The sequence below is a fragment of the Dipodomys merriami genome, unplaced genomic scaffold, assembly GCF_024711535.1.
Source record: "Dipodomys merriami isolate MVZ:Mamm:240054 unplaced genomic scaffold, mDipMer1.0.p SCAF_1, whole genome shotgun sequence".
Classification (NCBI taxonomy): Eukaryota; Metazoa; Chordata; class Mammalia; order Rodentia; family Heteromyidae; genus Dipodomys; species Dipodomys merriami.
In genome coordinates, this window is record NW_027202270.1 from 77043265 (window position 1) to 77057539 (window position 14275).

The 14275-nt window shown below is 37.6% G+C and overlaps 1 protein-coding gene across 1 annotated transcript in view; it reads left to right on the top strand.

The window, feature by feature from the left end:
* The first annotated feature begins 8171 nt into the window (after positions 1 to 8171).
* Map3k19 (mitogen-activated protein kinase kinase kinase 19) overlaps positions 8172 to 14275 on the top strand; it is a 60703-nt gene continuing 54599 nt past the window's right edge. Inside the window, exon 1 of the mRNA XM_070024018.1 lies at positions 8172 to 8430. The gene's annotated coding sequence lies outside the window, so the exon portion shown is untranslated. The remainder of the gene's footprint in view (positions 8431 to 14275) is intronic.

The window sequence follows — 14275 nt, forward strand, 5'->3', positions numbered from 1 at the left end:
CCATAACCAATGAAAATGTGCCAAACCTGCCTTGCATGGCTTGTCTATGTAACTCTATGTAACCTATCCCTAGAAAAGTCCATCCCACCCTGAGCTCAAGGCTGTTCTTATACTTTCTTGGTAGTAGGAAGTAGACCCCATGCAGCTGTAATAAAGTTCCTGGCTCCTTTAACTGGGTGTCTTGGAGTCTTTTTTGGATCTGGGATATTATAGGTCAACAGAACTATTAGCAGAGTTCAAGTCAATGGTGACCACGAGAGAAGCATCTTGATGGAGACCTGAAGGATAAGACAGAGCCAGCCCGATTGGGGGTAAAGGAGAGAGGGGAGCATTCCCAGAGACTAGAAGTTAGGTAAGTCTGATTTGTCTAATGAAGTGAACAAGGTTCTTACATGTATGGTACAGTGATTGTGATGAAGTTGGATAGTAGTCATGGGCCAGACTATATAGGGCCTTCTAGACTCAGGCTGGATTTTATTTGAAGTACCTTAGAAGTCACTAGAATGTTTTAAGCAAGAGAGTAATGTGATCCAATTATACTTTGCAACTGGCTGGGTGCTATATGAATAGAAGATAGGAAGGGAGCAAAAAGAAAAGTAGAAACAGCTAGTAACTCTTCAAATATCCAGTCAGAGAACTATGGGAGCTTTGATTAGGACAGTCACAGATGAAGTAAAAATATTTGATATACATTTTGGTGATAACATAGAACTTGTTGAAGTACTGAATTGAAGGATACAAGAAATGCAAAAATCACAGATAATTATCAGACTTCTGGCCCAAGCAACCATATCAGGATGGATCCTGAGCTGGATCTGACTGGAAGAAGCAAGGAAATAGGAGTTTGGCTTGTCGGATGTTAAATTTAAAGGTCATAACATATTCAAGGGCAATTGTCAAGGAGAAATGTGCATATAGAAATAGAACTCAGTGACAAGCCCCTGAGTGAATGCATACATTTGAGAGTATAGATAGTATTTGAAATAATAAGAACAGATGATCTGATTTAAGACAAGAATGTAGAAAGTGAAAATATTATTTCCTGGGGAGTCCTGGAGACATTTTAGAGTATATGTAAAGGGAGGGCCCCAGAAAAATAGAGGAAATGAGTAGATAGAGAAATTGGAAGAAAATAAGAGAAGATTGATGATGCTGAATGCAAGAGAAGAGACTATTTGAAGATGGTAAATGCTGATAGTATAAATATTACTAAAAGAGCAAATGAGAGGAATTTGGAGTCAAGAGTAATTAATTGAAAAGAAATGTACTTAGTTCCTGACTTATGTAACTGTAACCCCTCCACACATCACCTTTACACTTTTAATTAAAAGAAAAAAAGTGATTGTTTCCTTGGGTTTGTCTATTTTTTTTAAGGTAGAGAATAACAGACATGTTTTATGCTGGTGGAAGTCTCCTGTATAAGGATTGGTGGTGAAAGGGAGATGGGATTGAAGAAAATGCTTCTTGGTAAGGTGAATAGGAGAATCTTTTCTGTCAAAGTGGTTGTTTATCATAAGCACCACCATTTTAAGGGTAGCTGCCATTTTAAAGAAACTATTTTAGTTAAACCCACATCCTGTTATAAGAATAGGTTTTCTGGAACCAACCTGATGCCCCTCAGTAGATGAATGGATCAAGAAAATGTGGTGTGTGTGTGTGTGTGTGTGTGTGTGTGTGTGTGTGTGTGTGTGTGTGTGTGTGTGTGTGTGTGTGTGTGTAATGGAATCCTATGCCTCCATCAGAAAGAATGACATCACCCCATTTGTTAGAAAATGGAAAGGCTTGGCAAAAATATTAAGTGAAGTAAGCCAGGCCTAAAGAAACATAGGTCCCATGGTTTCCCTTATTTGCAATAACTAGTGTATGTCTGGTACAAGCAGAAAAGGTCAAAAGCTATGTACATATGATCAGATAAGATGATGTTAAGCGAAATGTACCCCAAGATAGGGAAACAGTAGTTTTTTCTTTCTTGCTATTGTTCCTAACGTATTTATAATGTACCATGTGATTTTTTTTGTATGTTCCTCCCTCACAGTATAACCCATTTTCACTGTATTTGATGTATTTCACTGTATTTGATGGTGCCTGGCATCTTGAATATATACTTCTCTAGCTTGGGGAGGGGAAAGGAAAAAACAAATGCTTAAATAGGGATACAGGTTGACCCATTGTAACAATGAGATGTACAAAACACTATGTTGAAAAACAAACTTTACAATTTAGGCGGGGGTGGGGGGGTGAAGGGGTGGGGGGTGATTTGGGTGGGAGGGAGTGTAGTTGTGGAGGTGGGAGGGAAGGGATGGTAGGGGAAAAACAAAAGAGGAAGTAACAATGCTTCATAGAAAATGTATTCATTACCTTGCTCATGTAACTGTAACCCCTCTGTACAGTACTTTTACAATAAAACTGTATTTAAAAAATAAAATAAATAGTTTTTCTAGGGGCAGGAGCCATAGCTCAAGAGAGAGAGCTCCAGCTGAGTAAGAATTGTTTTTCTGATGAGTTCCTGCTTTGGCCAGATTTCTTGGCTCCACTTGATTATGCTTTCATTAAGAAATCCTGTAATAGCCAGGTGCTGGTGGCTCATACCTGTAATCCTAGTTACTCAGGAGGCTGAGATCTAAGGGTTGTGTTTCAAAGCCAGCCCAGGCAGGAAAGTCCATGAGACTCTTATCTCCAATTAACCACCAGAAAACTGGAAGTGGTGCTGTGGCTCAAATAGATGGTCACAGAGCTGATCATCACTCAGCTTCTGGGGATACCACTGACATCGTGTACTGATCTCTGTCTTTAGTAGGTGCCACACAAGGTGTTCACAACTGTGAACAGTGCTCCCTGGAGCTGTGCAGCCAGGAAGCAGGAGGAAATCACAGCACTTGTAGCAGTATAAAGAGAATAAAGAATCTGTGATGACGTTGGCTTTAAAAAAAAAATTGAAAGACTCTGGAGGAAAATGATCGATACAGATATAGGGAGACATGTACATGGAAATAAATGCCTTGGCCACATTTTAAGATTCTCAAGTGAAGTAAATCTATGGATTTAAAAAATCAGACCAATCCTCTTTGAGTCATTAAAACCATAGGATGTTCAATTAACATCTCTAAACCTGTTTCTATTAGTAAACAAGACTTGTAACATCTACATAGGATTGCTACATAGGATTGTGATGAAGACTAAATTTTTTATATGTAAAACAGTTGGCACAATTCCTAACCTGCAATAGTCAATCAGAATTATTATGAATGTACAATTAAAAACTACAAAGTGCTACTGATGTATAAACTATTACTTTTTCCCTACTCAATTAGCCTTGAAGATGTTTCAGTACAAACCAAAACTAAAGTACGAAAGTAACCACCAAAGATTTTGCAGTATGAGGTTAAATCATAAAAACTATACGAAACTGCCTCATCAGATTGTTAGGTAAAGTTTTTTCCAATATATTTTTGGCCTTTTGTCTTCTCCCTGGAGAATTTTTTTAAAATAAGTTATTTGTTAAAGCAAAGTGTGAAGCTAGGATGCTAATGATGTAAAATACCCAAGGGAGAAACACTTTTATTAGATTTTTCCCTGGTTCACAAAGCAGAAAAGATTCTGTTTCTTCAATATTAAGAGCTATTTTGCTCCAATCCAAAAGCAAAGGTTTTTCGTTGCAAGTGTTTCCTCTCTGGTATAATTCAGTTATTTCAAGGTGTTACCAATAATGGCCACCGGGAGATAGTTGGACACATAGGTAATTTAAGAGATTAGAAGCCTGGAAACATCACCCTCAGCTTAGTTCTCAGAGGAATATAGGGGCAGAGCAGTTTAATTAGGTCTCGCTGACAGAGAAAACATTGTTTGTGAAAGGAGCAATAGTCATGGGACTAACACTATCTTCATCTACCTTGATGGCCCTCTGCAGGGAGAATCAAGAATTGTCAAAGATACTGCCAGGAACAATTGCAATCGAAGTTACAGCTGTAAAGGAAGATATTATGTGAATCAGAAACTTCAAAGACATATTCTCTAAATTAAAATTATCACTGTATTTTCTTCCTTTCTCTCTCTCTCTCTTTCTTTCTTCCTTCCTTCCTTCCTTCCTTTTTTTTTTCTTGAACTCTGGGCCTGGGTGCTGTCCCTGAGCTCTTCAGCTCAAGGCTAGTGCTCGACCACTTGAGTCACAGTGCCACTTCTGGTTTTCTAGTGATTTATTGGAGATAAGAGTCTCACAGACTTTCTTGCCCAGACTGGCTGGTTAATTGGGGATAAAAGTCTTGTAAATATGTTCAGGCTAGCTTTGATCCATGATTCCCAGGTCTCAGCTTCTTGAGTAGCTAGGATTAAAGGTGTGAGCCAGCAGCTTCTGGATCATTCAACTTTAAAAACATTTTTGTTGTTATTATAAAGGTGATTCACAGAAGGGTTGCAGTTACATAAGTCAGGTAAATAGTACATTTCTTTTCTTTTTTTTTGGACAATGTTACCCATTCCATAGTTGTCTCACATTCTCACCCAGAAGTTATACAGTTCATTTTCAACATAGTGTCTAGTGAGTACCAATGATGAATTTGTTCACTCTTTTTCATCCAACTTTTTAAAGCGCTTTGTAAAACCAGTGGTGGGAAAAAATATTGAAGTGACTTTTCAGAACACATACAATATCTTGTAGTTTAAAAATGAAGTCCATAATTTCTTGAATCAGAAAGCAGACACACAGGTAAGAAATCTCCAGAGAATTTGAAGAAAATTCATTCATTCATTAACAATTCATTCAGGCACTTCTTTATTCAATAAATAAATATTGGTTAAAGCAGCTGCTGTGGACCTATAAACTATAGGAAACTGCCTTATCAGATTGCTCCAGAAAAACGAAAACAAATGAAAAGAAGGTACCTTTCTTCAGGAAAGTTACGCTGTTCTAACTTAAGACTTAACTAGACAAGTGCTCCATCCCTGAGCTACATTCCTAGCCCTTGAGGAAGTTTCAAATGTAAAGTAATTGAATATTTTAGATAATGGTATTTCAGGAACAGTTTGTTCTAATCCTTACATTTCTACCTTGTTGTCTAGCAGAGTCAGATAGGACAATGGTTGCTAATGGGTTAATTTGGTTTGTCCAAGTTTATGTGTTTCTTTTAAAAGTATGTTAATGGATTTTGAGCTGAAATGCCAGGAACAAAATAATTGACAAAAATTTGAAGACTATAGGCATCCACCTAAACATAAATGTATGTGTATATGTCTATATGTAGCTATTTTACACATGGATATTCTTGACCTCCAATCTTTCCTTGTTTGGGGTGGTGACTTATTCCAGTTATAGTTGATGAATAAAGTACAAAAATCTTAGACTCCATGCTGACCTTCCTTTTTTATTTTTTCATACTGGACCTGTGACTTGAACTCAGGGCCTAGGTGCTGTCCCTGAGTTTCTTTTCCACAAGGCTACCATGAGCCACAGCTCCACTTCCTGCTCTTTTTTTTTTTTTTTTTTTTTTTTGGTAGTTGAGTGAAGATAGGAGTTCCATAGACTTTTCTTCCTTGGGCTGGCTTTAAATCACAATTTTCAGATCTCAGCCTAGTGAGTAGTGATTACAGGTATGAGCCACCTGCTCACCAGCTCTGGCCTTCCTTTGTGTCATACCATGCTGAATCTCACTAACTACTTTCGCAAAAGTAACATCTCCCAATGTCTGCTGATCTGTTCCTAGACCGTTCAGTTACAAATGTTACTAATGCTTACTATACTTACTATGCTTACTAGTAACTAATGCTTAATGATTTGTATCTTTACTGCTTCTGCTGTGTTGTTATGGTACATCTTTTTATTATTTATTTTTTCCTGGTATTGAGTATGAATCTATGGCCTCACACTTGCTAGACAAGCAGCTCTATTTCTTGAACCATGACCTCAGGTCTCTCTTCCTCTCCTTCCTTCCTTCCTTCCTTCCTTCCTTCCTTCCTTCCTTCCTTCCTTCCTTCTTTCCTTCCTTCCTTCCTTCCTTCCTTCTTTCCTTCCTTCTGCTTGATGCTGGAACCGAAGCTTGAAGCCTTTTCCGTCACAGCTAGTGCTCTATTGGTAGCCACTCAGATCATACCTTTACTTCTGGTTTTATGCTGTGTAATCGGAAATAGAGTCTCAAGGATTTGGCTGGCTGTCTTTGAACCAAATTCTCAACCTCCTGTGCAGCTAGGATTATAGGCAGGAGTCATTGGCACTCAGCTTGTTTCTTTTGATGCATAGAAACTTTTGATCTGGATGATTCATGCATTCTTGTTCTTATTTGCTGACCATTTTAATGTGTAATCAACATAATTATTTGTGTAATAGAGTTGATGTTTACCATCTTGCTATTTCCCTTCAGTTTGCTACATCCATTCTTTATTCTTTTTTAGCCCTTCACATTTTGGGTAAATTTTAAAAACTAGAATTACATTTTAATTTGTCACTTCTTGTTAAACATAAGAACCTTTGAACCATTGGGTCCATTTCCCTTGTCACCCTCTTTTTACACATTTCCATATATGATTGGTAGGGAAACCACCAAAACAATAGTTTTCACACTTTCCTATCAGTTCATGTATCTATCTGGTATTATTCTTTCACTCTGAAGAAATTTTTTTTGGGGGGGTCCGGACATGGGGCCTGAAGTGTGGGCCTGGGCGCTGTCCCTCAGCTCTTCAGCTCAAGGCTAGCGCTCTACCACTTGAGCCACAGCACCACTTCCGGCTTTTTTCTTTTTGCTTATGTAGTGCTGAGGAATCGAACCCAGGACCTCAGGCATGCAAGGCAAGTGCTCTACCACTGAGCCACCTTCCCAGCCCCTCACTCTGAAGAAATTTTTATGGCACATTTTATAGTACATGTTTGTTGGTGACAAATATTTTTGTTTGTGTAAAGATATCTCCCATTCAGTACTCTTATTCTAAAATTTGTAAATAGGCTACTTTTGAGAAAGTTTAGTTTATTTAAAAATGACATAAATGTAGAGCTCTCACATAGTCCTCCCACATATACAAAAACAATAGGGGAAACCCTACTATTATTTACATCTTATATTATTGGGATATGTTTGTAATAATTGGTGAATCAATATTAATATATAGTGACTAATAACATGTAACATTATTAATTTTATTCTTCTTTTCTTTCTCTACCCTTCTCCTTTACCTCCACTCCACTCAGTCAAGATATATTTCTGGAGGCTGGGAAGGTGGCTCAGTGGTAGAGTGCTTGCTTTGCATGCATGAGGCCCTGGGTTCGATTCCTCAGCACCACGTAAGCACAAAAAGCTGGAAGTGGTACTGTGGCTCAAGCAGTAGAATTCTAACCTTGAGCTGAAGAGCTGAGGGACAGTGCCCAGGCCCAGAGTTCAAGCCCCATGACTGACAAAAAAACAAAGATATTTCTGTTTCCTGGTATTTATGTTGTTAAACTTCCTGATAATCGTTTAAAGTGGTTACGTCATGAAATCTCACTCTTACATATATCATCCTTAAGTTAGTTTAATCATGTTATGTGTATATGTCTCTATAAGCCACGTTCAGAGACACTTCATGTTTTAAAAAGCATCCAAAAAGTTCCTAGATATAAATGTGTGTTTAATTCAGAGGGGAGGCTCTGTATCCTTAGATTAGTGGTAGAAATACCACTGGCACACAAATGCCAGATGATTGACCTTGCATTCTGAAGCACCAGGCTCTGTTTTCTTATAAGTATATTTCTGTATTCCACTTCAAAGCTAAATTTGTTTGCTTATGAGTCACACACACAAATGCAGTCTATTTATTGAAGCTTTTACTTTTACAAACCTGACTGGACAAGTAATGTTTTCTAATGTAAGGATTTCCATCTGCTGGTGCTTTCTCAAGGATGGGGCTATGAGCATGACAAATTCAGTGTCCATCTACTAGATTCTCACTTAGAAATGTCTTCAGAGTTGAAAAAGAACTTTCCAAAATATGACATAGCTTTCCAGGATAACATCTCAACAAAGTGATCATGACAATTATGTCAACGTAAATATGCACAGGCATCCAACCATTTCAAGCACTCAGACAGCAACTTAGAAGAGTATGTAATACTTGTTTTCCTTCCTTCATAAAACTGTTCTGCTTTCAATTCTCCAAGCTAAACACACAGTGGATGGTTGCCTCGGTGACAAGTTGTAAACTAAGCAGTCTCCTTGCCATGAGAACTGAAGGGTTTCGACACGGAGATTTAGCTTAAATGATTATTTTAAGCATTTAGACTGCACAACATGTGGAAAGTAATCAAAGCAAAAATTGTAAATCTATGCTGCTTTTAAATGAATCTCTAACTGAAGTGAGGGTTGAGAACTGGCCCAGAAATCAGTGCCACAATGAATTAGGATGATGTTGGCTGCTGTTCAACTTGGGATTTCTTCAACTGTCTACCAACCCCCTCTGAAAAACACACCACAGGTAAGCTAAATCTCTACTTTTCATTCTGTTTTAGGTAATACCATAGGTTGCAACCCTTTTTTGTCCCTAAAGTATGTCCCAGAGGAAGAACATCAGGTACATGGATGGAGAAAACTGTATTTTAATTTCAAATAATTATATCCTTAGTGTTGTAATAAGCTATTTTGGCCTTTCAAATATTGTGTCAATCCCTTCCAATACTTTATGCAAATGCCTGTAAACTATAGGCTAAACTAATAGGGCAGGAGAAGCGTATGGAAGCATTTACTTCCATTGGATTATATGCAGAGATTATCTTGTATCTTAAACACAAATATTTGTAAACGTTTTGTGGTATAAACCTTATGACCACAGAATGTTATATACATATAGTTTTGGACACATTTTGCTAACATAAAATCAAAGTGCCATTGTTTTAAGTCTTTATTATATAGTATTCCAAACCAAATGTACAATATAAATGAAAGTTTTGACCTCACAAATGGATAAAATATTTATATACTTACATATAAAAAAGACTGTGCTTAAAGAGAGCCCTGTGGGATGAAACATTATGGCTTTAAAAAAGCAATCACTGCTCAAAAAATAGGAAAATTGAGCAATTTTCTTAAAAAGAAACTCAAAATAGAAATGTACAGATTAAAGGCCAGAAGATGAAATGGAGCTCCCAAATAAACTGTGTGGTCTGTCCACATTACTTCTAGAGTGCTGATTCTACTATATGTCCCCTTAATCTTCACCTTTCTCCAGCCACCACTGAGTATGTTAGACAATGGATGTCCACAAAATGAATGTGTTACCAAGTGTTGTAGTTCTTTGATTTGATAACTCTGGGATTGGAGTGTATATTTTATTTTAGATGGCAGATGTTACTTATGCTATGTTCTTGTCAAGCTTACATGGGGTGGGCACCAGTGGCTTACCCTTGTAATCCTAGCCACTCAGGAAACTGAAAACAGAGGATCTCACTTCAAAGCCAGCCTGGGGAAGAAATATATATGAGACTATCTCTAACCAGCAGAAGGCTGGATTGGAGGCCTGGCTGAGGTGGTAGAGTACCAGCCGTGAGCAATTAGGCTGAGCCAAGAGTGTGAAGCCCTGAATTTAAGTCCTGATACTAGCACAAAAAGAAAAAAAATCATGAAAGAATTAAAGCATAAACTCTAAAACAATTGCTAGGAAATAACCTTGGAAAAAATCCTCTGAGGTGCTACTTTATGAGTAGACTAGTATATAAATATCTATTTCTTGCTTAGTTATAAACTGAATATATGATTTTTAGCTTTATTAAGGGATATTTTAATTATTTTATGAATACATTTCTCTATCTGCAATGATATTTCAAATACTGTTGCATTTTTATTTTATTTATTTATTTATTTATTTAGTCATGGGGCTTGAACTCAGGGCCTGGGCACTGTCCCTGAGCTCTCTTGCTTAAGGCTAGCACTCTACCACTTTGAGCTACAGCTCCACTTTCAGTTTTCTGGTGGTTAATTGGAAATAAGAGTCTTTTTCCTGCCTGGGCTGGCTTTAAATTGCAATACTCAGATCTTAGCCTCCTGAATAGCTATAATTACAGGTGTGAGTCACCAATGCCCAGCTACTGTTGCATTTAAAAAAACAACTATGTAGATAAATCCAAGTGGCAAAGCAATTTGCTGGGCTATATATGCACAAGAGTTTGTAATTTTCCTATAACCTAATTTAGAACATATTGACTGCTCTTTTCATCCTTTTTAAAATTCCAAATGCATTGCTTATTAAATGCTAATGATTAGTATCATGACTAATTGACAGCAATCAACCAAATGTCTACTTTTCTTAGAAGAGCTTAAGGAAAACTGTCAGGCACTGCTGGTAGGATTGTAAATTAAGGAAACTGTTCTGAAGGACAGTCTGTCAGTATTTAGTGAAATTAAATATCCTTGACCCATTTGCCATGCCATAGAGACACAGAGAGCCTTTTGACCAAACATGCCCAAATGGGGATGTTTATCGCAGTATTGTTTGTGGAGTGGGACAGTGGAGACAACTTAGATGTCCATCACCGAGGAAGTTGACAATAAAATATGGTAGCTGCATGACAAATAACCAGAGGTAGATAGACGTATCTTGTTCTAAGGCTTATGCTTAAAAACAAAGTGTTAGGGGCTGGGAAGATAACCCAGTGGTAGAGCGCTTGCCTTGCATGCCTGAGGCCCTGGGTTCGATTCCTCAGCACCACATAAGCAAAAAGGAAAAAAGCCGGAAGTGGTGCTGTAGTTCAAGTGGTAGAGTGCTAGCCTTGAGCTGAAGAGCTGAGGGACATCGCCCAGGCCCAGCGTTCAGGCCCCATGATCGGACCCCCCAAAAAAACAAAAAACCCAAAACAAAAAAACCAAAGTGTTAAATCAACAACTAAGCAAGCAGAGCATGGTGACTTATAACTGTAAGTTCAGCCACTTGGAAGGCTGAGAGTGAGATAATTGCAGTTCAAGTTCATGGCCAACTTAGGCAAAAATTCACAAGAGTCTTCAACTACTAGCTGGACATGGTGGTATGGGCCTGTCATATCAGCAGGAAAGTTAATAGACTTTATCTCAAACTGCACATAGTGGTATACTCCTGTCATCTCAGCTGTGGTAACATAAATAGGAGGATTGCAATCTAGTCTCTGGCCCAGGCCAAAAAAAAGAAGAAGAAGAAGAAGCAAGCCCTTATATCAAAATAACTAGTGCCAAAAAGTGATATAGGTATGGCTCACCAGAGGGATGACCTGCCTAATAAATTCCAGGCCCCAAGTTCAATCCTCAGGTCTGGGGGAAGAGGGGGAAGCTACATGGTACAACACTGTTTGTGGAAATTTAAGCTTTCACACACATTTAACAGCACCATTATGTCTCATAAAGACACATATGTATCTTAAGATGCCTCTCAGGTCCATCAGATTATGTTGCTGTGAATCGGAGGGAAGGCCAGAGGTGATCAGAGATGAAAGGAGAAAAAAGTAAAATAAAACAAAAGAAAAACCTCATGCAATTGAACACTGCTAATGAGGATTAACTTGTCTCCATTTAGTTATGGTACAAATGTAGAATTAAAACCAGACCAATTTAGCAAAAGTTTCTTTAAATACTAGTTCCATTAAGTCTTTCGGGGAACCTGCAGCCTCATCTCTCCCTTTTTACCAGGTGGATAGCACATTTCTCTCATCTATAAAATAGGAATGATAATAGTATTCATAATTTAATAGATAAAATATATGTAAAACATTTAGAACAATGTATGCACACAGTAAGCATTCAACAAATATGAAATACTGTTATTATTGCTTTATTATTATTTGTATATAACATCACTTTGAATAAAAAAACTTGAAGAATGCATTATCCACTTCAAATTATTATCCGTGAGAAAATAAATTAGAGCTGGTTGCCAGTGGTTCATGCCTGTAATCCTAACTACTCACCAAGCCAAGATCTGAGGATCATGTTTCAAGTCCAGCTTGGGCAGGAAAGTCCACGAGGCTCTTTCCTGAAATTAAACACTAAAAAAGCTGGGAGGTACAGTTCAAGTAGCACATCACTAGCCTTGAGCAAAAACAAACAACAAAAAAAGAAAGCCCAGAGACAGTGTGTAGGCCCTGAGTTCAAGCCCCAGGACTGAAAAAAATTAATAGAAAATAAACAAAGGGTAAGAGGTGGGGGGGAGGGAGGGGAGAAAATCACTCAAGTGGCAAAGTGCCTGTATAACAAGGCCCTGACTTCAAACTCTAATATTGAAAAAAAACAAAAAACAGAAAAATAGACTTGAGAAAATTGGGAGGTAAAAGTAATATTTATCTCAAGAAGTTTAAATCAAAATGGATGCCAGATGATAATGATAAAAGTGCATTTGAAAAAGTAAAGGAGATAGATTGTCAACAGAATCTTTATCACTACGTCAGTGTTTTCAGAAGCTGCCTGGTTATTGGAACCTCCTGAGCACTTGAGTAAGCGGGCCCCTGGAGAAAGCCCCCAGTTATCAAGGGTTAAGAGAAAGGGAGGGAGGAAGGAGGGATGACTAGGTAGTGGATAGAGCATTTTAAAAACCCTGAAACTATTCTGCATGAGTCTATAACAGTAGGTGTATAGATACATGTCCTTATGTATCTAGACTTACAGAATGTAAAACATCACTAGAACATGAATGTAGATTATGGACTTTGGGTGACTATATCGTATCGTACCACTCTGGTGCAGGAGGCTAGTGGAGAGTGATGGTGTATGAGGAGCAGGAGACAAGATGTAATTTTTGCACAATTTTGCTATTAAGAAATAAAACCTATTTTTACATATATTAAAATTTAAAGATTTTTTTAAACAAGGGGAGTCCCTAGCTTCAACCCAGACCTACAAAGGGAGCCAAGGAATCTGTATTTATAGTAAGAAAAAGGTAATTTTTATGAGCATATATTAATTATACAAAAAGATACCATGGTGATACTTCCATACATGTATATAATATACTTTGATCAGCTTTACCATCTTCGTTACTTTATCATTTTCCCCTCTCTTTCAAACAATTTTAATGGGTTTCAGAATCCTTTTTCATAAATTCATATGTACATACTCTTTATGAACAGGTAAAGATTAGGAAACTGCACTGAGCTGAGGTTATCATTTCTTTAGAAACCTAGGAGACAACATGCCCTGTTTACATACTGGCTGTATGGCTGATCTCATCTATTGTTATTCTGTGTAGAAAACTCAGAGGCTCAGAAAAATTGGATGACTATTGGAAAATTGGCCTACTAGTACTTGCTTAATATGGAAAACACCAGAATTCAACTAACTTCATAGTTAATGTTTCCTTTACTCCTTGGCCTGGGTTTGAAACAAAATCTTCATATCTCAGCCTCCTCAGTATCTAGAATTATAGATGTGAGCCACTAGTACCAGGACCTTTTGTCCTATCTAATTTATGTTATCTGTGACAGATCAGTGAAAATTCTGAAAGAGCATATAATATATTCCTGATGAATGGATGTATTTATGGGGTAGTGCTATTTCTGGAATGAAGTTTATTTATTTAGTTTAGAGACATAGGCTTGATGTAATCTAGCCTATGAATTCTAAAGGCAGAAGCTATGTTGTGAAATGAATATTCCTTTGCTTTCAACCCCCAAACCAGATTATTTCCAGGAAACCACCCCTTCACTGAATAGTATAGGGTTACAATCAGTGAACTGTGGTTTCAAAAGCAGAAGTAAGAATGAAATGTTTGCCAAAGGATTTTGTGCTTCTAATGGCAATGCACTCCATGGAAATGAAAGTAGTATTTGGAAACTGCAATTGCAACTTCACAAGTATTGCAATAATTGGTAAAACAAAATAAAACAAGATGCAATATTTAAAACTAGAACTTTTGCGAAGTGCTAATGGATCATGCTTGTAAACCTAGCTACTAAGGAAGTTGAGATCTGAGGACTGGTTCAAAGCCAGACTGGGCAGAAAAGTCTGTGAGATTCTTTTTTTTTTTTTTTTTGTCGGTTGTGGGGCTTGAACTCTGGGCCTGAATCTGTGAGATTCTTTTTTTTAATTTTTATTTTTTTTATTGTGAAAATACTGTACAGAGGGGTTACAATTACATGGGCCAGATAATGAGTACATTTCTTTATTTCTTTATTTTATTTTTTTTATTGTGAAAATACTGTACAATTACATGGGCAAGATAATGAGTACATTTTTTTTTGTTGTTGTTGGTCGTGGGGCTTGAACTCTGGGCCTGGGCGCTGTCCCTCAGCTCTTCAGCTCAAGGTGAGCGCTCTACCACTTGAGCTACAGCGCCACTTCCAATGAGTACATTTCTTATCAAGCATTGT